This window comes from Oxyura jamaicensis, chromosome 24, assembly GCF_011077185.1.
Source record: "Oxyura jamaicensis isolate SHBP4307 breed ruddy duck chromosome 24, BPBGC_Ojam_1.0, whole genome shotgun sequence".
NCBI classification, from domain to species: domain Eukaryota; kingdom Metazoa; phylum Chordata; class Aves; order Anseriformes; family Anatidae; genus Oxyura; species Oxyura jamaicensis.
This window is the reverse complement of record NC_048916.1, coordinates 6,700,104-6,712,598: the sequence shown is the minus strand read 5'-3', so window position 1 is coordinate 6,712,598 and position 12,495 is coordinate 6,700,104. Positions and strand designations below refer to the sequence as shown.

The window sequence follows — 12,495 nt, the reverse complement described above, 5'->3', positions numbered from 1 at the left end:
GGGGTTACTGGTATCAATCTCAAGTGTGGGATGTTGTTTCTGGCTGTCTCGGCACAGCAGTTTCTGCAGCAATCCAATTCTTTTGTCCGGGGGGAAATCAAAGTGCTGGGCTTGCACAGAACAGCAGTGCCTCCAGGAACTGCTGTTAGGGTGGGACCTCTCCAGCACCACCCTGCGGGGGGGGGACCTGGCCCTCACCGGGCACCCACCAGAACCAAATAAATCCTGAAAGTCCTCTCTCAGTCTTCTGAAGTGTCCTTTGCTTTCAAACTGTGTTTATCATGCATGATTGATATTTGACATTACCATGTACCGGGAACATGCACAACATCGCTCCGCTGGGAAGCAGCACCGCTCCCGCAAACACATCCATCAGAGCCGTGAGTGCCACCCCGGCACGAGGGCGACGGAGGAGCCGTCCCGGGGGGGGAAACAACAGCTCCAGTCCCACGAGGGACCTCGCCACACATCTGTGGGCTTAGGGAGCAGAGAGACGGACAGGGCTCAGTGCTGCTTTTAAGATGCAGCCCCCGCAGAAAGCCTCTCCGAGCACCGCGGAGCCATGGTATCGCTGTGATCAGACAGGCTGAAGGATGCTGTCTGCAGTCCTCCACCCTGTGGGCTGCAAGTGCCCTTGAAAGATGGCTGAGAAATCCTTGAAGAAAGCGAAGGAAACGAGGGCTCCAGTGGGTTTCCTTTCGTTGCTGTGACCGAGGTGAAGGGAAGCCTCGCTGCGAGCGGCACGCTCCCAGATCCAGGAACACCAAAGTCTTTAGCAGATGGAGATAACAGGGGAAGTATTGATCCCAATTTCCCTTTGCTGTCATTTGAGAAGTGGTTGCTGGAAGATTGCATTATCTTTCTGAAACGTGCCGCTGTGCGTGCACATCAGGAAGAGCCGGTGTGCGATTCATTAAGCAATTCTTACAATAGTGCTGAACTACAAGAACTACAATCAAGTTGGCTAAATAATTCGAGGGCCTGATTCTCATTCCCAAATGAGACCTCTCTCAGGCTCCAGCTGAGTAAAAGGCTCTCGTGAAGGTCTAGCTCCCCAGCTCTGGGTATGGACATGAAGATGATGGAGCTTCCCTGCCTCAGGATACGCTGTGGGAGAGGATGCCCGTGCCAGAGGGAAGGGGCTGGACACGGGAGTCCCATCAGGGCTGAGCTGAGCTCAGCTGAGAGCTCAGGAGCCGGCCAGAATTAACAGGTCTGCATTGATTTTTGTTTAACTTCTCATTTATTACAACGCTGTGGATAGAGATTAACTTTCGGTGCTTAGTATTTATTATTGTTTCAGCTGCTTTCAAATGGGAACTGAAAGCACTTTGATAAATGAATCAAGAGCTTTGTCTGGCTTCACTGTACCTGCTGTGAAGGTGCATGCTCTGCGCTGATGCTCCTGCAGAGCGGTGTGGAGTGGCTCTCCATGGCAGCCAGGATGGCTACATGGCAGCAAAGAGCTCGCTGAAAATAGGATGCCCTAGCACAGAAACGCAGAGCCCCGGAATTTGTAAGGAAGCTGTGCTTCAGTCCTCCTTCCTCACCCTCTGCTCCAGAGGACACCTGCACGGGACTGGGATGCTTATCCCGAGCTGGCAATGAGGGAACACAGAGGGCCGATGCCTGTGAGTCTGGCTGGGGCACAGAAATCCCTGCAGATCCCTCACAGAGAGAACCACCATGGAGCTGCCCCAGGGGGGCCCAGCTCTATGCTGCCTTCCTGAAGCAAGTCCCGCTCCTGCAGCACCTTAGCCTGCAATCCCAAAAGCATCAGCTGTGAGGAGGGGAAGCAGTCCAGGAAGCAGCCTGCAATCCCAAAGGCTTTCCCTGAACCAAAACAAAGAGCAAGTGGTAGTCAGACAAAGCTGGTACTTCCTCCCTGCCAGTTCGTGCTCCCAAAGCAAATCATTAATATGCATTTCTCTGACGTGCTGTAAGTCACTTGTGGTGAAGTGCTGCATCTAATTGATTTGAGATGCATCAGCCGAGCCTCACGACTGACTCTGTTAGGCCTGCGTGTAATAAGTGCAACACACTGGAAAGAGGGGAATTACTCTTGACACTGGGATTATATCTCTGCCAAAGGCATCAATATTCTATTAAAGATATGTGATAACATAACACTAATTACCAATTGAGGGTCCATTAAAGGCAGCCTACAAACAGCGGTTCGATCTCACCTTTCAGATTAAAAACACCACAATGATTTCCTGTTCCTTGTACTTTATTTCTATTTTTTCTACCCATGCATAATTCAGGAATGCAAATTGCCAGCAAATACCTAGAAGATTTCTGTCTTCACCTGCCATCCAGGGGCAACAGCTTCCCGAGCCCGGGCTGCACCAGGAAGGAGATAAGTCATGTCTACAAGCCAAGAGCAGTGCAGAGAAGTCCTCTCCCACTTGGGTCTGGCTGCCTGCCTACGGGCAGCGCAGTGGATGGCCGTGACTCAGCAGCAGAGGAAAGCACCAGGCGTGCAGGATGGATGGGCACCAGGCTGGCCCCGCAGAGCCTTTCGGTAGCTACGCATTCGGCTCACGGATGGAGCAGGGCTTTGCTTTCCAGCCTGAAGGGTGAGCTTTTGGCTGCAAATTAACTTCAGCAAAGCTCCAGGTGGGCCAGGTAGAAGTGGGAGGGAGGCCGGCACATGGCCGGTTCCTTGTCCCTACCTCAAGATGGGAACAGCACTACGGGTACCCGGAGTCCTTGCTGGCCACCCACAGACATGAGAATCCCTATGATGGAGACCTCCAGACAGAGCCTTCCTCCACGGGCTCTCCTGTGGGGCTGGGCAGCCTCCCCCAGCCGGCTGTGCCTCGGGGGGAGCCTTGCGAGGGGCTTGGCGGTGCTGCTGGCCCCCCACTGCCCCCCAGTAGAGGGTCCCCTGCGAGGGGCATCCCCTCCCCTGCGCTCAGCCTGTCGCAGCAGCTGTCTCGCCTTCCCGAGATGCTCCAATTCCCCTCCCAAGGCTCCTGCTGGCGCTGGCAGGAATTTAACAGAAAACAGCGTGAGAGCTGATCGCAGCCAAGCGCGCACTGAACGCCGTGCTCGAGGGCAGGCATCCAGCATGGCAGCAGGGATGCCAAGCTCCTGCCTTGAAATGCAGCACCTTGATGAGACGTTACAATTGTCACTAACCCTGCGAGGGGCTGGAGATGCCCAGCCTGCACCACCATGCTCATCCCAGCAGGAGCTGGGCACAGCCAGAACGGAGATTCCCCCTCCACCAGGAGGATGGCAAGCCAGTCTCCCTAAATGTCATGGCGCATTGTGCAGCAAGAACAAGCAAATTAGATTCTTCAAAAGCTTCATTTCTTAAAGATGTTTTTCTGGTTGTAAAGATTTTTTTTTCCCCTAAAGCTACAGAGGGTGGACAGCCTAGAACAATGATCATGAGGTTAATGAAATTGAAATGAATATAAACTCCAACACCCCTCATCTTGTAGGGGCAAATCTGATTCTCTCAACAAGCCTTGGTGCCCCAAACAGCATAATATTTGGCAAAATTAGAGCCTAAAAGACAAAACTGGATGCCTCAGACATCACTGCAAGCACCAACAGACGTTAGTGGGCATAGACCATCCTGAAATTTAGTTATTGGCAAGAATAATATGAACATTATTGTTAAAGAGGGAATAACTTCCCCGCAGAGAAACAGAGGAATTAGAATCCGTCTCCTACTCCCAGCTGATGTTAATGGCACGATTTAGCTCCAAGCAATCCTTTCAGAGGCCAACATTGAGGAACACACATTAAATAAATGTCTAATAAGGGACAAAGCGAATCACTGTGGGAGGCTGAGGAAGGTCACGCAGGAGCCAGCGATGAGGAGCTGCATCGTGTGCGTCTCCTCGGCCAGAGCCTCCTGCAAGCTGGCGCAGCCCGGCTGCTCGGGAACTCCCCCCCGCATTATTCTCCTGCATGCAGCAGCAGCTGCCAGCCATGCATTATTTTAATGAGACACAATAATATTCTATCAGTTCTACAAGCTATACATTGAAGCCACGGAGAGGAATAGTCTGAACCTCCGTATGATCAATCTTGTCAAAACATGTTCATTTAATTCCTTGCAAATGAAAGGAAGATGTGTTTAAAATGTCGTCCTTGGGGTCTCGGAGCCAGGTTCCTACAAATCAGTCAACTCAGGTAAACTGTATTATTTAGGAGCTATTTGACAGCATACGTGCTGAAAACATTTTTTAAACTATGCACACAAGGTTTACATTATCTCAGGCATTAAAGTGATGTGGATTTTTTTTTGTTTTACCTTTCTGTGACTAAGTGCCCACCGCGCAGTGATTGCGCTCTGAGGTGCACACAGAGAAGATGGATAGGCGGAGGTTAAACAGGGACGCACACAACTCACTGCTAAGCAAACGCGCCAGTAAACCCAGGGACTAATAAGCTTACGGAGCTGACAAGGAGGGACAACCACGTACAAAATTTCAGGCAGCAACTTACTCTGCTGGGGAATTCAGCCCTCAGTCTGACAAAGACGCTTCTGCAAGCAGGACTGAGCACTCGAGCGTATCCTGAGCAGCCCCCGGCCCACAGTGAGCCCGGCTGCTGCCCGAGGAGTGATGCCCAGGGGACACGCAGGCACCCACACTTAACAGCAGGTTCATTTTTCTCCAGCAGCTTAAAAAAGATCAACAGTAATCTGGGGAAATTTTCTGGGACGCCTCCAGAAAGGACCAAGCTTGCAGCCCAGCTGTGGAACAGGTGGGAATTGGGAGTGATTGGCTTTGCCTGGGGATCAGGCATTGGTTTGGCTCTTTTGTGTCATGGGGTGAAGCACTTCACCTCCTGAATCACGTTTAGCTTATGGGCTTAATCATCTCCACCTCTGTCAGAGGCAGGTTGTAAGGCATTGCCTGATGCCCAGACGAGATCCTCAAGGAAACTTACAGAGCATCCTGCAACCAGTACCCCGAGCTGCGCACCTCCAGGCTCCACAAGACCTTCTTCTGGGGGAACAGCGTGGCCTTTTTGGATGAACACCCACATGCCCATTTAACAGAAAGGATGTTTGACAGATATGACAATGGACAGGGATTGGTTGGATTCTTTATTGGTTCTGAAGGTGCTTATATTTAAAACAATTTGTTAGGCTCTCTGTGATTTACTGCCGAGCTGGAAAATGGGGCTGAGTATTGATTCTTTGCCTTTTCTATTGCAAATGGGTGTAATGTTTTATAGTATGTCAGAATAATAGCAGCGGGCACTTTATCAATGTCAAATGTTAAAAATGATCAGCTATTGTGATGTAGGAGATTAAATATGAAAGCTTGATGGGTATATAAAAGCAAAATGGCAATAATAAAGGGATTTTTATGTTCAACTCGTTGCTCTCCTGAATCTACCTGGGGAGCTATTAGAACCAATTGTGCTGATCAGTGACATATCACCATGGGTTAAAGGACTGGAACGTGCTGGGTTTCGTTCCCCAGGGGGCCTCTACTTGTTGCTGAGCTGATCGGGGGGCTGGAAGCTGGCCCTGCCCTTCCCCATGAGGACTGGTTGCGTGGCATCGCCCTGTGCTGGGCTGGAGCCTGCTGGCAGGACAAGGTGGCACCCAGGCGGTGCCAGCATCAGCAGGCACAGCTCCTGGGTGCCACGGGGCTGAGCAGCCCCTCCAGCCCCTTATCCCCCACGGAGGGGCTCCGCAGCCGGGAAGGCAGGGGGCAGAGGGCTGCCTGCGATGTGCAGATGGGCTCCTCGCTGCAGATAGCCCAAACCGCAGCAGAAAGCCCCGTGTTTCTGGTTGCTCCCACACTGCTGTAATCCAGACAAAGCAGCTAATAGGAGAGGAAGTTAATCTATTGATTAGAAAGGCTATGATGCAATAATAAATGTGACATATTCAGCGAAGATGCAGCCCCTGGACCTGCTGAGAGCAGCAGCATTGGGTTTTAGCCAGAGTTTGAGCAGCTCTCACTAAAAACAGTTTTGAAAAATGTGAAGTACACCTACTTGGCTTCTTTAATTGAAAAATTGAATACCTTTCAGTGAGGATATCTTCGAGACTAGCTAGACCTTAAATTTTTAAGATCTGAAGCACAAGCGTTTGTCAGGCACCTCTTTTCTCCACCAAAGAGTTGAGCTGCTTTAAACTGGCTGCTGGGGCTGGGCTGGCTGCTAGGTACTGAGCAGAGCTGGGGAAAGACAGTAGCAGAAAGGCTCAAGCAGCCGTTTCAAGAGCAGGGAAGAAGAGCTTCCTACAGCACGAGTGCGAGGTGGAAATCTTGAGAGGAGCCTGAACCCAGCGAGCCCCCGGAGCCTCATCCACACGCGGTGCTCGTCCCTGGGCGCGTTGCCCCTCTCCATCGCCACTCTTGAGAACACGACGTGGGTCTGCTGCAGAGCCCCCGTGCAACAGCTTCGTCCTTAAGCACTGCTGTAAGAAACAGGGCTAAAAATAACACTTCCCTCTCTTCCCCCATCTCCCTCCTAGCTTGCAAACCTCAGCCATCATCACCAAAGCCTGCAGTGCACCAGCACCAGCCCTTTCATAGCCATGGAAGGCCCTAATTCCCCTGGCAAACACCTCCTTCAGCTCAGCTCTGCTGCTCCACCAGCTGGGACTGCCCTTAACTCCTTCCCTGCCAGCCTCTGCCCCTGCCCCCGGCGCCGAAGCCTGAGCTCTGCATCGCTCTTGCATTCCTGTGCCGTCCTCTGAGCCACCTGGATCCAGCCAGCAAAATTAAAGAGCAGTTACACAAGAGCAAGTGGTAATTCAGCTGGTGGCTCTTACAGTTTGCTGGGCAGGGGAAAATGAAAAATTCTACCCCCTGGAAAAATACCGCGCTGGAATCGTTCACGTCAGAGTCAGGCAATGGGCATCGGTTCGAAGCCAACATGCGGTACAAGCGCAGAACGGATGCTGCCGTGCGCCCCGCAGGCAAACCGCCGCGCAGAGCGGCTGTCAGGCACTGCGAGGGCACGGAGGGAAGGTGAGATCTTAAATGCTGATTTCTGGCTGAGTGACAGCTTGCTGGATGGAAGCGAAGCACAGCCCCTGCCTCCTTCGCCCAGGAGCAGCTCTAGAAAGAAGCGTCCCTGGCACCAACATGTTTGCTGCAGACAAGAGATGCGCCCCACGAGCATCGTTCCTGGCGCCCTGGGGGGAATCAGCTGCTTCGGCTGCTATTTGATCTGTCCCCGGGGACTGAGAGCACTGCAGCTCCTGCGCCTTCAACTTCAGAAAAAAACTGCCAGGAAGAGACAAAAAAAAAAAAAAAGTTGCAGAACCTGATAAGTTAGGGCTACTTCTGCTAATAATTATTAATAGTTTCACAAATATTTTGTTACAAAGAAAAGGTAAAAAAGGAGGAAAAAAGAAAAAGAAAAAGAAAAAAGCGCCAAATAATTCTTGAAGCCTGGACTCCAATTAAATTTTTCAAATTATTGTAAGCAAGAGGAAAAAAAAAAAAAAAGCACAGGCAGGACAAATGTTCTCCTAATTACCCAAACACTTTATTAACCAATGCTAATTAAAGCATTTCTTAGAGTCTGACAAATGTCTGAAATTGCTCAATTTAGAAGTTAGTTTTGACTCCAGTAATTTATGCAGCATTAGAAAGTTACATGGGAAAAGTATCTTTCAGCTAATGTTTTTTTATTGAAGCTGACAGCAATAATTAGTTATTTGCTACTAATGGGGTGGCCCCTTGAGGGGAATTTGCCGAGATGGATGGATTGGGCTCCTTCCAGCAGTAATTGGCCTGAGCCTCGGTCAGATGCTCCGGCAGAGATTGTCCCAAGCACAGCCTCTCCTCTTCAAACTCACCCTTTGGTTCCCTAACTAAGAAATCAAGCTGGATGACCTCATCTAAATCTTAGAAAAAATAAATCTTTATTTTTAAGAAATAATTCCAGCCAAGGAGGCGCACCAGCAGCGGGCACACCGCCTGCCCCGCCGGGAGGGGCCGGGCCCCTGGGCTCCAGCAGGCAAAAGTCACACCCTGAAATACAGCTGCTGAAACCAAAGTTAAGCAGCAATGGGAGCAACGCTCTGTCTCAGCAAATGAAGCTGAAACTCCTAATTGCAGCCGCAGATTGCCTCGGAGCTCCTGTTTTGCTGGAAGTATTTTGTGCGGTGCGGTCCTAGCAGCAGTCGTCGCCCAATTAGTGACGAGCTACTCGCTCAGAGTAGAAGTAATCCACATTACAAACGCCATTTGTTTTGTTCCAGGGAATAATTGATCATCTTTTAAAGGGACGGCGTAAAAACATTAGGCCTGAAATTAAAGCTTCACCCAGCAAAGAGCAACCTGAATTTAACGCTGAACTGTTATCATGGGTTTTTATACCATTGTGTCTCATAAATCCCCAGCCGCTGGAGTCAACTGATTGCGTGAGAACCTCAGCTCTTGTTAAAAGTAGATTTCTGGTTTTCTCAGACACAGAAAAAGCCCCGAACACAGGAAACTAATGAGCTGCGTGGATTCAGAAATCAGAATGCAAAGAAAGAAGATCCAGATTTTCTTTTCATCTCATTTTTTTGAGCTTGACACATAATTTTGGATGCTTGGGTTGTCAATACCTTTTGTTTCTCATCTTTCCTATAAACTGCAAATGATCCAATTATAGAGTAAAAAGAACAGAAAGGGGGGAAAGCTGGAGAAATAGAATAATCTATGGGGGAAAGAAAGTAGCTGAGATGAAAAGCTAATGAAATGACAAATGTAACAGCGCTCAGACGAATTAAAAGGGATTTGGTGTCAGACAGAGAAGGGAAGGCAAGCGAGTATGAGATCAGCCCAAGGACTCAGTTCTCATCCCGTGACTCCTGGATCTCTGCTTGATCCACACTTCTTCTCTCAATCCGATGCCTAAATCCATGCTGGATTAAAAGCACAGCAGAGGAGAGCTGTTCCAAGCTCTGGCTGAAAAATATCCCAAGCCACGTTCTCTCTCTGTTACAGGGATGCTTTTCTTTTGTGTTGAACAGATTTGCCATGTTGTAAAACAAACCTGAATTCAACCAGAGAGGATCTCTGGAGCCTGATGTGAAAAGCTCTATTTTTCTTCTCTTTCTCTTTTTTGAAAAAGATAGAAGGGAAATGTGCCATAGGCTGAGAAAGGCACTTAAATCGCGCTTGCAGAAGAGGTTAACGGGGAAGCCTTGACAGGTATGCTAATGCTCTGCTATTTAGTCTGTAGGAACTGACATTAAAAGGCCTTGGTTAAAGACACGACTCAGTGTTTGAGCAATTTAATGAGGTGTTTCACATATCCCGACCTTGTAGGAACTATCACGGCTTTCCGAATGTTTCTGGTTGTGTTGGCCATTTGGGCTGACACCGGGACGTGCTGCTCACCCAGGGCCATGGGGGCAACCAGGAGCTGAGCCCCTGTGCCAGCGCCTTCCCTGTGCGCAGCTCCGTGAGCAGCGCGGGTACGGGGGCACCTCTCCTTGTGCTAAGCCCAACAACACCACACCACCTCTCACCACGTGCCTGAGCCCTCGACAGACAGCATTGACCCAAAACACAGGAAAATCTATGAAATATGTCAGGTGTAGAATGTATCAATTTTGACCTTTAAATTTTTGAAGTCTCTTTTACCACTCATTCCGTGTAAGAAAGGAAAGCTGATTTGACTTCAGAAATGGAAAGTTGTGATAAAGAAGTCAAAACCTGGAGCTGGGACTATTTCAAAGTTAAGCATGAACTGTGCGTGACAAATGCCACAGCTTGGCGGGTCTGACACTCAATAGGACAGCCAAGCCTGGCTCCTACAACGACGGCAAACTGAAGGTGTCGTGGCTGATGGCACCAGCAAATCTTCCCCAGCACCCATCCTGCCACATCGCTTCCCTGCCCACCAGCCCCAGAAAAGGGGTCTCCTGGTACATGACCACCAGTTACTCCTCTTCTTTATTCTTATTCCTTTGGAAACAAATTAGCGTGGTACCTTTTAGCAATGGGCTCTTGGGACTCACACTGCTTTGGATAAATAGATATACGAGTGACTTAGCATTTAATATTTTAAAGTCTTGGGGAACAGCACAGCGTGCAGCACTTTGCCCAACTTGAGCACCGCATGTAATTTACAGGTTGCTGCATGCTCAGCCAGGAAAGCCTCAGGGTCCGTATTTCTCTTCTCTCCCTGGAAGCTGTTTGTGGATGCAGTCCCTGCTCTGGCAGCACTGAGCAGGAGGCAACAGGGAGCTGCAGCAGCTGGGAATGTGAGCTCCTGGTGCACGTAAGCACAAAGGCTATTTCCGAGCGATCTTGGGGGATCAGAAATCCAGTGCCCATTCATTTCAATATGGCCTGGCCATCGAGAAGCCTGAAAAAATATAACCTAAGCCTTAGCAAAGCAGCGAGAGCAAAACACCCAGGGAAATCCCCTGCAAGGCTTTGCTCATTTCACCGACAGCAGCCCCTCGGCCAGCCCCACGAGCAGCCCCCACTGCACCACGCACCCACGGGACCCCCAGGCTTCCCCAGTTGTGTGCAGATCCCTCATGCCCAGTGGGCCTGCAAACACCAGAAAGGAGATTTAGGAACAGAAGAGCCACTTTATTTTAAAGCTTTTAAGGGAATATTGAAAAGAGTGGAAAGGGGTTTTGATCTTTTTTTTTTCTCCAAACTTGAAAAAAAAAAAAAAAAGCTTTTAAAATAAATAGCTGGCAATGTCTCTTGTTTGAGTAATTCTTTGCCAGCAATAAATGTGTCACTCTAAAGTGCTTTATTTAGAAATAAAAAAAATGTTTTTCTTTGTAGAGCGCTCTGCATTACATCAAGTTAAAGGCTGGAAGCGAAATTCTCTTCCTCACTCTGCATACCCCTCCCTGCTTGATACATTCATATATTCTCCTATAATCTGATCTAGGTTATAAAAATATATATAAAAAAAGAAAAAAATAGAGAGACATCTGGCTCTCCCACACATCTGACATTTCCCTTTATGCCTGGTTTAACTTTTTTATGACTGCCTGGGTTCGCTTCATTGGAGAATTTCTCCCTTCAAATGAGTTTCCTGTTTTATGTTAGAAAATTTTCCTTTAGACAAACCTGGTAATTTTTCAAGTTAAAATGTGTACGTTTTAAGTACTTAGGAAGTTTAAGGATCCTACTGATGGGGACATAAATCTGAGTTTATTCACGCTGGAGTCCCTGTGTCTAACCAATCCTTTTAAAAAATAAAAGAGAGAGAGAGAGAGATGGAGACATAGGGACGAGAGGTTTTGTTTTGTTTTTTTTTCTTCCTTGTGTTAAAGCAGAACCCCCCCCCAGACTGTCAATTCAGGAAGAAATTTATTAGTAGCTGCTCGTACTTTAAGTGCTGATGCTGGCGGAAGGCAGTTCTTGCAGCTTCTCCTGCTCGTACATGTTCAACAGTGAGCAAAGAGAGGCTGCCCTGGGGTCACCATCACATATGGGGTCAGATCTGCAGGAGTCCAGGCTTGGACACTCCGTCCCTGCTGGGGCATCACCTTGGCACCAACCATTTTGGGCCCAGGCACTGGGATTTTTGTCCCTGGGGAGGCAGGAGGGGCCAGGGCACTCATCAGGGCCAGGTTTGGTTTTACTCAAGTGGCCAGGGCTGCCATGGGGGCTGCACAATGGAGGTGCCCGTTTTGGGCACACGTTAATTGGGACCAAAAGGGTGTCTCTGCCTTCCACAGCTCACCTCTGGGTCAGCCTTCATCTCACCCACTGCTCCTCCTCCAGCTCCTGCCTCATCCTCCTCCAGCTCATCACTGACGTCGGGCTGCTGCAACGCAAGATCACGTAATGAATAAAAGCAGGACAAGTCCTATTGTTCAGTAATAAGGAGGAAAAAAAATGATCAAAAAAGCCAGGGACTTAAAAGACCAAAATTATTTCTCACATAGAATAGGGGGAAAAAAATAAAAACCCTAACATGCCTTATCACAGCGGAGAACAAGCACTGTGCAAATGTGTGGGCCTGTGAGTGGCGTGCAGGTTGTTTTGAATAGACGTGTGACATTGTCAGGGAACCTTCCATTGTGCCTCTGAAAGGCACTCGCAACATTGCATGAAAATCAGTCATTTGTGTCACCCTGAGAATGGGAAAAGATGCCGTGGAGGGTTTTTTTTTTTTTTTTTTTTAAAGGCGATGTCCCCAGAATAAGACCTTCAAAGCCAGATAAAGCTCATTTCTGAGAGGCATGGAAAAAAAGGCAAGAAAGCAAAAGTTTGGGGAAGCTCAACAACACAGGTTTCTTTAGATAAACAGATACAGCCATCCTGCCATGGGCCATCAGCCCTGCATCCAGAGCCCCCAGCCCGCCTCGTCCCTCCCCAGGCACGGTTGGGACCATGGCCATAGAAGAGCTGCAGGCACCCACGGCTCCCCCCAGACCCGGCCCCACTCCTCCCTCCTGCACGCCGATCCCAGCTATCGGGGCAGAAGCGCTCCCCCAGTCCTGATCCCCAGCAGCTTCGATGATAAAGTGTGATCCCCTGTCCTCCAGCACTTTGCAGATTGTTCAGGGGAACAACAGCTGGGGAG

At 49.3% G+C, this 12,495-nt stretch overlaps 1 long non-coding RNA gene across 1 annotated transcript; it reads right to left on the bottom strand.

Annotated features, from left to right (window-relative positions):
* Positions 1–5,420: 5,420 nt before the first annotated feature.
* LOC118178045 lies at positions 5,421–11,777 on the bottom strand. The gene is made up of 2 exons (XR_004756027.1): positions 11,650–11,777; positions 5,421–7,217 (listed from the first exon to the last, which is right to left on the bottom strand). It is a non-coding gene; the product is annotated as an uncharacterized LOC118178045 (long non-coding RNA).
* Positions 11,778–12,495: the final 718 nt, after the last annotated feature.